A 16406-nucleotide genomic window follows, 5' to 3' on the forward strand; every position below is an offset into this window, starting at 1 on the left:
CTTATACTTGTAGCTATTTAATGTCATGAAGATTACTGGGCAATCAACATTGAATAGCTGATGCAGAAAAGGAAGTGGCCAGCCTTCATTTCGGGTAGGAACAAAATTACAAGTGTGTTTCTTTGCGGATGTTTATGCACCTATGTTAGGTGTTTTCTATTGGAATGGGTAGAGACAAAGCGGTTTTGCTTAGTACCCCTAGCCATCTTCAGAAGTCAGACTTGCTTGGCAACACAGAAATTCTCTGAAATAATGTATGAGTTTTCTTTTATGAATGCCTAGAAGAACTGATTTTTCAGTCCATTTATCACATAAATAGTGCTGAAAATTGCACCAAAAAATGCCAATTTTTAAAAAATTTCTTCACGGGGGGAGAACCCCCCCGAACCCCCCTTATTGCCGTTGGGCTCGCTCGCTACGCTCGCTCGCTCCCGTACGTTCATGCCTTTTGAAATACGCCCCACCAGTTTAAAATTCCACCAGCCGCCACTGATACAGTGAAGTAGAGTGTCAGACATTGGAGTTGTGCAAAGTGGAGTATGGTACAGCGATGTAGAGTAGGATAAAGTTTAGCAGAGTAAAGTATAGTGGAGTACACGAGAGTGAGGAAGCGTACAGTCAAGTAAAGTGTCATAAATTGAAGTACCATGTTGTACAGTAGAGTGTAGTGGTGTACTGTACAGCATTGGAAAGAGTGTTGTAGACAAGAGTAGAGTGGCATACATTAAAGTAGAGTTTGGTAGAGTGGAGTGGTGTACAGTGCAGTACAGTGTTGTGGAGTGCAGTAGATTGGATTGACATACAGTGTTATAGATTACAATGGCGTAGAGTGGTGTAGAGTGGAGTGGCATAGAGTGGAGTAGTGAAATAGAGTGGAATACTGTGTCAGAGTAAAGTGAAGCGCAAACAAAGTTGCATACAGTGTTGTATAGAGGACTAGAGTATCGTAGAGCGGCACTGAGTGGAGTAGAGTGTTGTACGGTGACACACAGTGTTGTACAGTAGCGTGTAGGGGTATAGACTGGAGTAAATTGTCAGAGAGTGGCATACAGTGTTGTAGAGTGGAATTGCAAAGAGTACAGTAGTGTGTCAAACAGTGGAGCTGTGTAGAGTGGATTGTTGTACAGTAGTATAGAGTGAGGTAAAGACTTGTAGAGTGGAATAGAGTTGAGTGGAGCGGCGTAACATAGTGTGGAGTAAAGTATAATAGAATGTATTGGTGTGTCATAGAGTAGACTGGCATGGAGTGAAGTGTAGTAGTGTATTGTAGGTAGTAATGGTTATACATTGGTATGAGGTCACGTACAGTAGAGTGGCTTGCAGTGTCGTAAAGTATAGAAAAGTGTTGTATAGTGGAATGGAGTGTTCTACAATGGAGTAAGCGGCATAGTGTAAGGTACAGAGTTGGACAGTGGAGTGTATAGGGATAGAGTGGAGTAGAATTCCATAAAGTGTACTAGACTTTTATAGAGTGGAGTAGAGTGTTGTACAGTGGAGCGGTTTACACTGTAGTGGCGTTGAGTGGATCACCATACAGTGGAGTAGCAAATATTGAAATACAGTACTGTGGACATCAGAAGAGTGGAGTGGCATAAAGTAGAAAAGTGTAGAGTAGAGTGGTGTATAGCGTTGGGGTGGGTGATAAACTCATATCCTCCGGCGGAGTTCGTGGAGTTTTGCCCACTCCGTGCTCCACTTGGAGCACAGAGTTTTGGAAAAACGTTGTCAACCGCAGCATGGCAGAGTTTATGTTTGCATGCAGCTCACCAACATTAAGTTGGCAAGCGAGAAAATTGAGCGCTAGACCACCTCCCAGCGAAATTTCTCAATGAGGGCGGTCGCAGCTGGTCGCTACAGCTTGCATTAAGAAAGCTGCCACTCACGTTGAAAAATCTGCTGCCCCAGTAGAAACTCTACTCGAGCAGCAGAAAGAAGCAGCACCCTCTAGCGTGGTGCCATTCGTGCTAATTTTAAAGTGTGAGACATGCTCCCGGCACTTGAAATCAGCTTGATGTACAAAACTCCACTGCTCGTGGAACTCTGCAGAATCTTGCTGAGTTTTTAGGTAACTCAGGGAGTTCTGCCCAGCTCTAGTACAGTGGAATGGCACAGAGTGGAGTAGGGTATAGTGGATTCGCTTAGAGTGGAGTAATGCACATTTAAATGGCATAGCATAGAGTTGAGAAAACTGTCATGAATGGGAGTGACGTTTCATACAGTAGAGTGGAATGTTGTGCCGTACAGTGTTGGAAACTGTTGTAGAGTGTTGTACAAATAAGTGTACGGGCAATAAAATTGAGTAAAGATTTGGACAGTGGCGTGTATGGGGATAAAGTGGAATTGAGTATAGTAGAGTGGCAGAGTGTAGTAGAGTTTTGTAGAGTGAAGTTATATGGAGTGAAGGAGAATACACTGGAGTGGCATACAGTGAAATAACATACAGCAGAGTGGCGTACAGTAGAGTAGTATAGATTGAAGTGGCGAAGAGTGGAGTGGCGTAGCGTGTAATAGAATATTGTGTAGTAGCATACAGTGGAGTGGCTTATAGTGAAGTGGTGTTGACTGGAATGGCATATAGTAGAGTAGGGTAGAGTGTAATAGCATACAGTAAGTGAGGGCCAATGGAGAAACATAGAATAGAGTGGAGTACAGTGGGGTGGGGTAGAGTGGAATACCATACAGCAGAGTGGTGAAGATTGAAGTTGTGAACAGTGTAACAGCATACAGTGGAGTGGCTTAGAGTGGAGTTGTGTACAATGGAGTAGAGTGGAGTACAGTGGAGCGACTTAGAGTAGAATAGAATACAGAGGAGTGACGGCAGTTGAGTGCGTAAAATGAAGTCGCGTACAGTGGAGTGGGGTAGGTAGAGTGGAATAGCGTACAGTGAACTGGCGTCCAAAGGCATAGTATAGAATGAAGTGGTGTAAAATGGAGTGGCATATACTGGATTGAGCGTAGGGCATAGTAGCGTATAGAAGAGTGACATGCAGGGGGATAGCGAAGAGTGGAGTACAGTGGAGTGGCAATCAATGGAATAGCGTAGAGTGGAGTGGCGTAGAATGAAATAGCATATAGTGGAGTATTGTACAGTGGAGTAGTGCACAGTGGGGTAGCGTAGACTGGTGTGGTATACACTGGAATAGTGTAGAGTGGAGTACAGTGGAGTGGCGTATAGTGAAGTGGTGTAGACTGGTGTGGCATATGGCGGAGTGGGGTAGAGTGGAATAGGATACGGCGGAGTAGTGGCCTATGGACTAGTGTAGAATGGAGTGGCATATAGTGAAGTCGCATACAATGGAGTGGGCGTAGAGTAGAGTAGCGTATAATGGATTGGCAGGCATACAGTGGAATAGCGAAAAGTGGAGTGGCATAAAGTGGAATAACGTATAATGAGTAGCATACAGTGGTGTAGACCGGAGTGGTGTACACTGGAGTGGGGTACAGTGTAATAGCACACAGTGGAGTGGCATTCAAATGTAGTGGCGTACAGTAGAGTGATATCCAATGGAATAGCATAGAATGGAGTGGCATAGAGTGGAGTGGTATATACTAGAGTGGTGTAGAGTGGAGTAGCATACAGTGTAGTAGCATACAGTGAAATATCATACAGTGGAGTGCTCAAGATTGAATTGGTATATAGTAAAATAGTGTACAGAGGAGTGGTGTAGAGCAGAATAGCATTTAGTGGAGTAATGTACAGTGGAATGGCACACAGTGGAGTGGCGTAGACTGTAGTGGTGTCCAATGGACTAGCGTGGAATAGAGTAGTCTAAAGTGGAGTGACGTACATTGTAGTGGGCGTAGAGTGGACCAACATATAGTGGAGTGGCATACAGTGAAATAGCGTAGACTGGAGTGGGGTTGAGTGGGATAGCATACAGTGGAGTAGTGTACAGTGAAGTGCCATTCCATGGAGTAGCATAGAATTGAGTGCCATACACTGGAGTGGCATAAGGTGGGCTAGCGTACAGTGTGTTGGCATACAGTGGAATAGCATACAATGGAGTGTTGTACATTAGAGTGGCATACAGTGGAATAACGTGGAGTGGCGTACAGTGGAATGACATAGTGTAGAATAGCATATAGTGGAGTAAGGTACAGTGGAGTGGCATACACCAAAGTGGCATAGAGTGGAGTTGCAAACAGTGTCATTGCGTAGACTGGACTGGCATACAATGGAGTTGTGTATAGTGTAATAGCATTAGGGTGGAGTGGCGCAGAGTGGAGTGTTGTAAGGTGGAATTGACCAAAGTATAATAGCATATAGTGAAATAGCATACAGTAGAGTGGTGTAGATTGGAGTTGCGCATAGTGAAGTCGGGTAGAGTGTAACAGCATACAGTAGAGTGGGATACATTGGAGTGGTGTACAGCGAACTGTGTAGACTGGAGTGGTGTACAGTGGAGCTGCATACAAGTGCATAGTGTGTAGTGGCATATAGTGGAGAAACATACAGTGTAATAGCGTAGAGTGGAGTCTCGTATAGTGGAGAGGTGAGGAGTGGAGAGGCGTAGAGTGGAGTGGCCTAGAGTGGAATAGCATATAGTGGTTTGGCGTACAGTGGATTGGTAGTGGTGTGGTGTAGATAGGAGTGGTGTACACTGCAGTGGCATATACTGGAATACCCTAGTCTTCACTAGTGTAGTGGCATACAGTGGAGTGGAGTTCTGACGTATATGAAACTTAGCAGCAATGTAGATTATGGTGTGCAGAGTAACCTTGCTCCAGATTTACTAATCAATGCAGGGTCAACCATGATGGCCTTGCGTTGCTTAAGTTTTGGGCTACCCATGTGGCACCCTGCGTGATGCAACGCTACCACAATATAATATTACAGCTCGGCCTTAATTATATTTTGTTCCATGGTATACCGCTGTAACTTTGTGGTATACTGAAGTACATGGCGATGACAAGCCAGCGTTTGATTGTAATGGCTGTTTTTAAAAAATGAAAAGGAAACCATATTGTTTTCACTACACTTTGTGTTTGGACCTTAGATATAGTTAAGTTGTCAATTTTATGGTAGTTCCTTACGTATCACTTCATTAAAGTGATAATAGGAAATGATATGTATTCATATTTTTTTACATATTTCTAAATACGTTTTTAAAGTATTGCGCTGGTACCCAGTAAGTACAGTATTTATAGGAAATGTTTCTTGAATTTTTTTTTTACATTGCACTGTATTTTTGAGGCATTTCAGCGGTACTCTGTACAGAATTACAGAATTAAATATGTTGTAAACACACTGTACTACACCATATTTCTGAAATATAGTGTAGTACAGTGTTTTTCAATGTTTTAAGATATTGTTTATTTTTTTAAGTACCGCAGTACTTCCTAGGTAGTACTGTTGTACTCCATAATTTTTTTTTTCAATATATAGAAACGTATAATTATTTTTCCCTACCTATTACCACTTTACTAAAGTGGTTACCACTTTACTAAAGTGGTAATAGGTAGGGAAAACATATAAAATCTAATACTTTCCTATATCTAAGGCCCTCAGCCAGAACACTGGCAGAGTGGCCTTAAACGTTTTTTAAGGCAGTCATTATCTAATCAGATAATGACTTGTCATCTCCATAAACTGCTGTAGTTTTGCTAAATTACTTGAAATTCGGCGAAGTTACCACGCTCAAAGATATCTCTAAGTTTGAATGCCTTGTAACTTAAAAAATATTTACCCTACTTACCTGCTGTACTCAAAAAAGGATCATCTACACACCACAATGTATGAACCGGCAAAGTTTCATGCATATCTATTCAGCCGTTTTCGTGCTACGTCGAATACAATAGTCTATGGAAAATGCATTGGTGTCTTAAGAGACCATTTGCTTCAGGACTGGGCCCAGCTGCAGGTTGACCAAGGAAGTGGGTTCTTAATCATACGCCCATAGTCACTGATCGCTTCTATGAGCCTAAAATTGATAATACATTCTGAGTTAGGGGCCCCAAATTATGTTTGGCCCAGAGCCTCAAAAATTCTTAAGATGTCCCTGCCAGCGGTGTATACATAAAACTCGTGGAGGAAATGGCAAGATTTTGGGGGCACAGGAACTATGTTGGACACGGAGAGTTCCAATGTCTTGCTTGTACAGAGCAGTGTGAATGTCAGCTCCTTGAATATTTATTTGTACCGACTCCGGAATAGTTGGAATGTGTGTCAACCCAATGGCTAAGAAATGAACAGGAGCGGAATAAGAGAGCTCTGGAGGGAAAGAGGAAGGAAACGGAGGGGATGCCAAGTTGCTAAGTGTTAAAGTTGTGTGTCGGTCGCACTCCTTTGTATAACTTTCAATCACTGTGTAATTATTTCACTATGTTCTCGGTGCTGTGGGATCTTCTCCCCAGATCAAGAGGGATGTGGCTTAAGACTGAATTTCCGATTCCTTCCACAGTGGAAGGTATATCCCAGTTATTTAAACCGGAATCTTTAGCACACTCTCAAATTAATTACCGGCACATTTCTTAAAGAACCCGTGGTCATGATACATATGCAGGCACACGCCATTAACCATTTACCGGCACTTCGTAGAGTTTCACATCACATGTTTTAATTTGTTTTACAGTTCACGCCACATCGGCCACCGAGAATGATTTAGTAATTTACGTTCACTGCATCAGACATCATTTGCGTCTACATTGGTTTAGATCTGTGACAATTGGTTACTGTTTACGAAAAAGCTCTGTTGTTATGCTATCAGCTTTTGTTCTTGTATTATTCTAGTGCGGATATTATTAATATATGGTCACTTTATTTATAGGGAGTATCCCCTGACGAAGGGAGACCCCGAAATGCATTGGGATTCATCCCTGTAACCTAAATTGAAAATATGGAATCATGTTTATAATATTGGAGCTTATCCATATGAAGAGGTCTTAAATATACTTGAATCATGAAATCAATGAATATTTTTTGAAGCACCAAAATCAATTTGAGACTGTGAAATAAAACAGTTTATTGATCAACAGACATTCGTGGTGTAATTGATTACAGTTTGAAGGAAAAAGAGTGCATACTGGGATATACCTTCCACTGTGGAAGGAATCGGAAATTCAGAAGTTGCTAAGTGTTAACATTGTGAAAAAACGAGGAAGATATAGGATTAAGCGGATTCCACATTGAACATGTGATGTGTTGTAGGTACATACTCTAAACCAGGGATGCCCAATGTAGGCTCAGGAGAACCATTTCTATGTACGTGAGGTCTGTTTAGAGCGACTGCAAGCAAATCTCGTAGGGGTATGGTCCTCTTGGACTAAGCTGGACACCGATTACCAGTGCAACATGCAGGGCAGGACGAAGCAACATAGGGAGACGAAACATGCATGTGTGCAACTTCAAGAAGTAGAACAGAAAAAAACCTACGCGGGTGGAATGAATAATTTCCAAGTAAGAGAAGAATGTTTTGGGCATCGCAGTAACATTGTGGGATGAGACATAAACATAAAATAGTTTTAGCTCATCTCAGACTCGACATTGGAGGCAGGGGTCTTTGATCTGTGCTGCAGTTGCTGTCAATGTCCATTTAATATGTTCAGGATATGTCCCAGAGGTCTTAGCAGGTAATATGTCAAGGGTGGTGCACCTGCTCAGTGTTCATTCAGCTAATATATTTATTAACATGGTAACCAGTGCTTGTTTTCATTTTTCAAGACGGAAGTTAGGGATTTTATTCTACTTCAATACTTGGCATGTGCAGGTGCCATTTTGTGTGGGTGGTTGGAAACTACTGTGTGGTGGGTGAAATAGCATATCCCGCATCTGAATTACTGTAAGATGCACTCTATCAGCTACAATTGTTTTAGCTAATATAGATGTAGTATTTGTGGATGTTGGTGGCAGCCGTGGAGTCACACCAGTGTGTGTGATATAGTTTAGGTTGTAATGCCCAGGTATTATGCTGGCATAACCACTGATGCCTAGTCTTGAACCCTTAGAACTTACTTAGAAACAATTTTATTTCGTCACACATTCTGATTCTGTGTTGAATTAATCAAGGAAAGATAAACAAAAGGCAAATAAGACATGTTTGCCATACAGTATTATAAACAGAAAAAAACGTATTCTCAAAACAAGAAAAACGATAAGGTAGCCCAATTATTATCTTTACATGACTTCAGTTCAGCCGTAATGAGTCATTCAGATCATGTATCTAGGAGAAGAAAAGTATGCAATTAAAATATATTTATATTTGACTCTGTACATGTGTGTTTATTTACGATGCAGAAAAAATGTGTGACTAGTGTTTTGAAGAATAGAATGAACTGATGGCATGGAAAGATAATAATTGGACTACCTTGTCGTTTTTCTTGTTTTGAAAATAGGTTTTTCTCTCTTTATAATACTGTAATACTGTATGGCCGACATGTCTTATTTGACTTTTGTCTATCTTTCCTTTGATTAAATCAACACAGAATCAGAATCTGTGGCGAAATAAATTTGTTTCTAAATAAGTTCCATGGGAACACTTGTTGTAAACTAACTTAACACCCAGTTCGCATGGGTGCACAGGGTTACTCTCGCTTTGTTTGAGAAATAGTCGTGAACTCTGATATCTAATAACACATTGTAAGCCTCTCTTTAGAATGTGATAGTGCATTTTGGGAAGAGAGGATGCTATGTTTTGCAATATGTGCAATATGTACTTTCTGGGCCTTATTACAAGTTGCCCATCATTTGGTAGGGAGACACAGAGGCCTAAATCCCGGATTGCGGCCGGTATCTCCACATTGAATAATAGGTATTCCAAGATATTCCAACCAAAATAAATGAATAATATGCAGACCCAGGAATTCAGGACAATTTCCACGTGAAATGACCTGTTCGGGCCAAAAAAATGGGCCCTTTTCAGTTGCCTTATATCATATATCATCCTCTCACTAACCAAGGACCCTACCAACGACAAAGCCAACTTCGGCAACACAATGACTGCCATAGCCATATAGATGGAAGACAGCTGCCACAAAATCAACTCTGACAAAACAGAAGTACTAATCTTCGGGAAGAACAGATCCACGTGGGACCACAGCTGGTGCCAGCAGAACTCGGACCAACACCCACATCAACAGATCACGCACACAACCTCAGGATCATCCTTGACAGCCACCTGACCATGAAATGACAAGTCCATGCAGTCGTCTCCTCTTGTTTCCAGATCCTCCACATGCTCCACAGAATCTTCAGATGGATCCCAACCAACACCGGGAAGACCATCACTGAGGTTGTCATCACCAGCCACCTCCACTACGGCAACGCGCTCTACACCGGAATCTCACCCCAACTCCTCAAAAGACTCCGGACCATACAGAACACCTCAACCAGACTCATCCTGAACCTCCCCAAACAGACTTGCATCACCCCCACTTCAGAAATCTCCACCGGCTTCCCATCTAGAAGAGATGCCAGTTCAAAATTCTCATGCACGCATACAAAGCTCTACACAACCAAGGACCATCCTACATCAACCATTGACTGAACTTCCAACTGCTCACAAGACACCTGCGCCTCGCATCACTTGCCCTAACACCCCCTTCCCGCATTTATCGCAGGCGTAGTGGGCGCCAATCCTTCCCCTACATCACCCCCAACTCCTGAAACGACCTACCCCATCATATCCCAACATCAACCTCCCTGCTGGACTTCAGAAAGAAGTGGCTTTTGGACGGGGACACAGCGAACTCAGTGCCCAGATAACCATAGGGGGTGGCAGTGCTGCGCTTTACAAATGCTGATTGATATGCTGTACGCAGGTGGCAAATGGCGATGAGAAGTTACTATAGGTCGAAGGCCGGAGAAGGGCATGGAGTTGCTTTGTCTGTTTTCTTGAGATGCTGCTGGAGCTCAGGCACTGTCTTTGCCCCTGCCTGTGGTTTTATCGGGTGTGGTTCAACACCTAATGAAACTAAATTTAGGATTACCGGGATGGTGATTGCAGTAATCCCAGAAACACTGGTATTTCTCAAAGTTGCATAGAAACTTTTCTAGTTATGTTGTTTTGTCCTGCATTTTGAATCGATAATGGGTGTCCACATTTCATCCAGGAGGACCATTTCCCAACCACATTTGAATGCACATAATCTAAATTGAAGTCACTTACATAGTTATTTTCCTGAAAATCTGCCATGGAAATGGCCCTCCTGAGCCTACACTGGACACCCCTAATTTAGAGCATGTGCCTCCATAATATCATAGACTCTATGTGGAATCAGTATACCTCTTAAATCTGCAACAGTTTTTTCACAATTTTAACACTCAGCACATCTTGCCAAGAGATTGTGCACTCAGCTGAGAAGATGCAATCAGAGCAGAGCCGGACTGGCCGTAGTGGTCACCCGGCATTTCCACGGTGGGCCGCCAGGGTGGGGGCCGTTTTTGTTACAGGGCCATTTTTGCAGCATAGCTGCAATAGCGGCCCCTGTAACAAAATCTGCCGAAACCGGCCCTAGCAAACAGCTTGCCCGCAACCCCAACCCCCCGGGGAGCTGGCCGAGCACTTTGTCAGGGCTAGTTTTCGTTCCCAGTCCGGCCCTGATTCAGAGGGTACACTGAGAGTTGCCCAGTGTGCACAGCGATGGCTGGAGTAGACATCAATCATTAGTTCTTTTGGTTTAGGAGAGCATATGTTTACAGGATTAGAGTGAGAATGCTGTTTGAATGACATGAGAGGAGCTTGCCTTTACACTTCAAATGGATCTGCTATGCATAATACCAGCCCATGGTGTGGAATGTGCAGTGGAAGGTATGTGCAAGGTAATCCCACCCTCCTTTTGGTACTTTTTTCTTTTATGACATAACATCAACTTTGCTTAAAAACAAGTAAATCAGGAAGTCATTTTTGTCAATTCAGATTACTATTTTTATGTATTCTAAATAATTTCCCATGGAAGAAAACCTATATTGGGCAAAACAATTTTGGAGGACTTTCATTTAAACAACTAAGGCCCTCATTACGGGTGACTATGGGTTTGGGCTAATTTGTATTGCACTCAATGAAATTCGATAAAGCTGGGTTGGAAATCAGCAGGTGTGCTATACAGCATCCAATTATTACTTTGTCCTCGATAATGGAAATGAACTTGAAAATCCAGGGCATTTTCCCCCCAAAAAACATATTGTTGGAAAACAAGACATCATTTGTGAGGCCTGTACAAACAATATGTCTACATTTGTCCTTCACTGGGAACCAAACACCCCACTGTAGTGCTTGACTCTCAGAGGGTGGAGTTGCAGAGCAGTCTAAGGTTTACTCAAGGGAGGTGGTGTGGGCTAGTAATCGCCATTTACAGGTATGTAGAAATAACACTCAATAATTGATTGTCCAGTCTGTACTTTTCTTTCTAAAAAGGAAGAGTGCATTTATTACACACACTCTACTCAATACTATGCATCAATTTACAAATGTACATAAGCGGTTGGAAATACTTCTTGATATTGTGTAATCATCCCCCCCACACCCTCCAGGGGGGGGATCTAGTACCACCACTCACATGTATGAACATCATCTCAAACCCAAAAGCAACGGGTTGACCATAATCTGGAGTGAGGGCCTTTCCCACTGGCACCACCCCAGTGACGGCCCACCCTTTTCCTTCAACTGGTCCTTATAAAGGGAACATCGGCCATAGTGACACATAACCCAGACTGCGAGTATCTCATACTGACCATACAGTATACACAAATTACAGTGGCTGATAGTCTGGTTGTTCAACTAACAAAGTAGCAAGAATACATGTCTAAGGATCACTTAGAATGACATGTACTTATCATAACAGATAACATGATCAATGCAAGTCAATCACAGCCCCTAAAAGGCATCACATTTATAATCACATGGTTATGCAATTACAAACAGACACCCTGGCTAGGATGCCTGGCAACTTTATTCCAATTTACTCATCATTTCACATATTGCATGTGATTTCCAGTCCCCAAAAAGAACAACATTATGTAAATACGCCACTGGTGCAATTGCATCTCTTCACCTCTAGAGGAAGTCTCTCCAAAGACATCCCAAGTTCAGCCTCTCACACCTCAGTGCAGTCCAAAACATCAGCACCCGGCTGCAGAACAAAAGTTCCGGCAAAAGGTTGGCTTTGAAACATGGCTCAACCCTTGAGGGGTTATTTCCTTTTAGGTCGCCAGAGTCTTAGGGTGGGGAACTTTCCCCTTTTGTGCTGGGGGAGTCTGTGCTGCTCCTGCAGCTCCCCCTGCACCTTTGTCAACAAATGATGGTGACACCATCTTCCACCACAAGCTGAAAATGAGCAGATTTTCTTTGCAGGCCTATCCAGGACCTGCAAGGCATAATGGGGCGCTTCTTCTTCCAGCACCTGCATATGTGAGCTCTGGCTCCCCCGCTGCTCCGGGTAGAGCCGTGCTGCCTTCGCTGGCGACCTCCACAGTGTCTCCACTTCTTTGGGGGCCAGGTCCCACCTGAGCCCCCCGCATGCAGGTGAGTGAGAGAGCAGCTCGGGGAGCCCAACCTAAACTGCTCCCGCCGGTTCCTCGACTGGCCATCACCCTCGCATGCTGCCGCATGAGCCGCTCTTCATTGACTCGGATGCTTCAGCCAGTCGAGTGGGGCCTCGGGGGAGTGCTGCGGCACTCCCCTGTCTTCCTATCGCGGCGGGAAAGTGCGACGGAACTCCCCCCTCCTCTCTGAGGCATCCTGGTCCCAGAGAAGGTCCTGGGCCCTACCCACCTTCACTGGGAGCGTGACGGCGCTCCCCGACTTCCTCTTCTGCGGGTCCAGAGTTGGGGGTCCTGGGCCCCAGGACATTCTTCACAGGCTTCCTTTTTGGCAGGGCTCGGAGTTGGGAGTCCCTGGCCCCTGGCACCACTTCAGGGGGTGCGCGATGGCGCTCCTTGACTTTACTTCTTGGGGGCCCAGAATGGAGAGCCTGGGCCCCTTAGGCACCTTCACGGGGGTGCGACTGCACTCCCTGGCATCTCCTTCATCTGGGGGCAGCCCCCGGGACCTGCCCCTCCCGGGGGGCACATCAAAGACCGACAGCGGTGCCCCACGCACTTCGTCATTGGTGTCAGCAAAGTTCAAAGGTCTCCTACCTTCTGGGGGGCATATCTCGGCCCACAGGCAGCTGATTTTTACAACCTTGGCCTCTTCTTGCTCCTGGGGGCCAGCCTTAGCCATCTGGAGCACTTTTCACCACCCTCCTGGCCTCACAGAGGGTGACTCAGCAAGGAGCTGTCTTCACTGGCTCCCTACACCAGCCTTACACCTGGCAAATCACCTCTCAGCCCCTGCTCCCTCCTTCTTGCACAGGCCTCTGGGATACATCAAGATGGCGTTGTCCAGGGGTCTCATGCCACATGGTCTCTGAAAAACCCCTTTACCCTCTTGCTTAATTCATAACCCAGACCCGGAGCAGGCCTGGTGCCTGGCACCAGGTCAATAGTACAAAATACAAGACCTGGTAGTATCAAAGCACTTCTTTCAATTAAATGGGATTATTAGAAGGGTAATATAAACATCTGTTATACCCTTGACAGTAGTTCTTGTCATGAACTATCAGTAACATCCCTTGTGCCAGAACACTTAATATTTACCAAATACAAACATTGAGAAAAGCAACCGAACATGTGAAAATTATTCCACCCAGAACATAAGCAAGAAAAAATGTGGAGAATGAGAAAGCATCTCACGTGCGCAACACCAGAGGAGCTGCTGGCAGGTTCTCGCCAGTGTGCTCACGAGTTTCTCATCATCGATGTCTTTCTCATGAAAATAATGATGTGAAAAAATAATGTGTGAAAAAACCCGGGGAGGTTTTATTTAGGCAGCCCAAAACCAAAAAAGGAGGAAAAGGAGGGGAAGACCCGTGTGGTCTTACAGATAAGATTAGGTATGACCTACGTATATAATTCCAAATATTTTATTCCGCTCTGTGAGTCATCCCAAGGTTAAAAACACGGTCATGCTATGTAACCACATTTATGAATGGCCAACATGTTTCATTGCCTACTTATCTTTGCGGCAAATTCATCAGGGCGTCAAGGAACTGCAATCGCTTCCCTGGATTTAATCTATTTGAAAACAAAAATAACTGCACATATGCAGACAACATAAAAACACATGGAAGGTTGACGAAAACATGAAGGAACCAATTACACCCCACATAAAGACTTAGAGACTGATATCCTTACAAAAAGAACAGTATAAAGGAATTATCAATGTGAATTACCTAGTGAGAGCCAAGGGCCCATATACCAGCTCTCACGTTGTTTGTGTTTGGAGGAGCACTGTAGGTTGCTCTCCTTGCCCTGATGAATTTGCCGCAAAGATAAGTAGGCAATGAAACATGTTGGCCATTCATAAATGTGGTTACATAACATGACCGTGTTTTTAACCTTGGGATGACTCACAGAGCGGAATAAAATATTTGGAATTATATACGTGGGTCATACCTAATCTTATCTGTAAGACCACACGGGTCTTCCCCTCCTTTTCCTCCTTTTTTGGTTTTGGGCTGCCTAAATAAAACCTCCCCGGGTTTTTTCACACATTATTTTTTCACATCATTATTTTCATGAGAAAGACATCGATGATGAGAAACTCGTGAGCACACTGGCGAGAACCTGCCAGCAGCTCCTCTGGTGTTGCGCACGTGAGATGCTTTCTCATTCTCCACATTTTTTCTTGCTTATGTTCTGGGTGGAATAATTTTCACATGTTCGGTTGCTTTTCTCAATGTTTGTATTTGGTAAATATTAAGTGTTCTGGCACAAGGGATGTTACTGATAGTTCATGACAAGAACTACTGTCAAGGGTATACCAGATGTTTATATTACCCTTCTAATAATCCCATTTAATTGAAAGAAGTGCTTTGATACTACCAGGTCTTGTATTTTGTACTATTGATCGAGTGGAGGGTGGCCTGGTTTATTTTCCCTCTCAAACTCCTTTTTTTGAATATAAGCCTGGCACCAGGTGACAGCTTCTGATTGATAACCTGCAGCTTCACCCTATCGCTCCCTCCTGGATAGAAGATCTTCGCACTTGGGAATGCTTGCGGTGAGGGGCAAGGCCTCCAATGCTACAGCTTGGGGAGGAAGGTAATTAATCCAGCTTGGCAAGATCACACCCGGACGGGCTCTGTTTATGTTCTAAGTCAGAGGAATATGACATTTCTTGATGACCCATAAGCAGAACAGATATGGCTTTGGACTCGGCAGAATACTTCTTTTTACACATCTTACAATATACTTTGGTGTGTGTCTGGAATTGGTAGTCCTTAGGGAACTGAAACTACCCCATGTGGTCTCTGTCTCAATAGGAGAGTAATGGAGTGTACCTACAGTGAAACAGTAAAGCACACTGACTTTCCCTTACATGTGTCGCCCCACATTATAAAGCCTATTTCATGTCACAACCCAACTCTGCATAATCCCTGCTGCTCCATTCTATCTGTACCATCTCCTGGGCTGCGCAGGTCAGGAATCTCTCCCACGCAACCCTTACACGGGTGCACACGGGAAACAGCCACTTCATTGCATGCATTACAACGCATGCGATTACAACACGGTTGTTACAGCGAGCAGAGCGCGTTGTTACTTTGCAGGACATTACGATGCAAGTCATTACATCGACTTGCTGTAGGGGGAACGCTAACATAAGGAATAGTATGATTTATGATTCCAACACCTTCCCTACTGTTGCGCACACTGGAGTTGGAATAGTAAATTATACTATTCCTTAGTCTAGCGTGTCCCCTACAGCAAGTCGATGTAACAACTTGCGTTGTAATGTACTGCGATATAACAATGCGTCATTGAAACGACTGCTTTGTAATTGCATGCGTTGTAAACGCATGCGATGTAAAGTGTCCTATTCGTGCACACACATGTGCACACGTGTCCACATGTAACCAGTCCAGTGCCACTTACCCTGGCTGCAGCGCAGTGGCCTTATCTCAGAAGGCGGACACTGGTAAAATCCACATGCAGTCCATTTTATCATGAGTTCACTGTGGGTAAGTCCCAGCTTATGAGGCTCTCCCACAGTAAAACCTAAAAAATCAAGTGTTCAAAAAACCGAAAAATCCAGGCAGCTCAGATGGTCAGAACCACCTTCTCACACGTATGCAGGTTTGGCCTGCCGAAATTCATCCTGGGAAAACTGAATGAGTGTTGTGGTAGCTGCAAACTCAGAATTCCGGTAAGTGTCGTACTAGTAGTTACCGCACATACTGGAATTATCCAGGCACTTGTACCGAGGGCACTTGTGGCATTGATTATGAAACCAATAGGGAAATTAGTTGACCACATCTGAAACTGCAGATCAGAAATAATGAAGTTCCAATAGTCTGCCCAACTTCGTTCCCCAATTCATGTTCTCTTATTCTCTTCTGAAACGTCACCTCACATCTCCTCTAATCCTCTA

Source organism: Triturus cristatus, chromosome 2_1 (assembly GCF_964204655.1).
Source record: "Triturus cristatus chromosome 2_1, aTriCri1.1, whole genome shotgun sequence".
NCBI classification, from domain to species: Eukaryota; Metazoa; Chordata; class Amphibia; order Caudata; family Salamandridae; genus Triturus; species Triturus cristatus.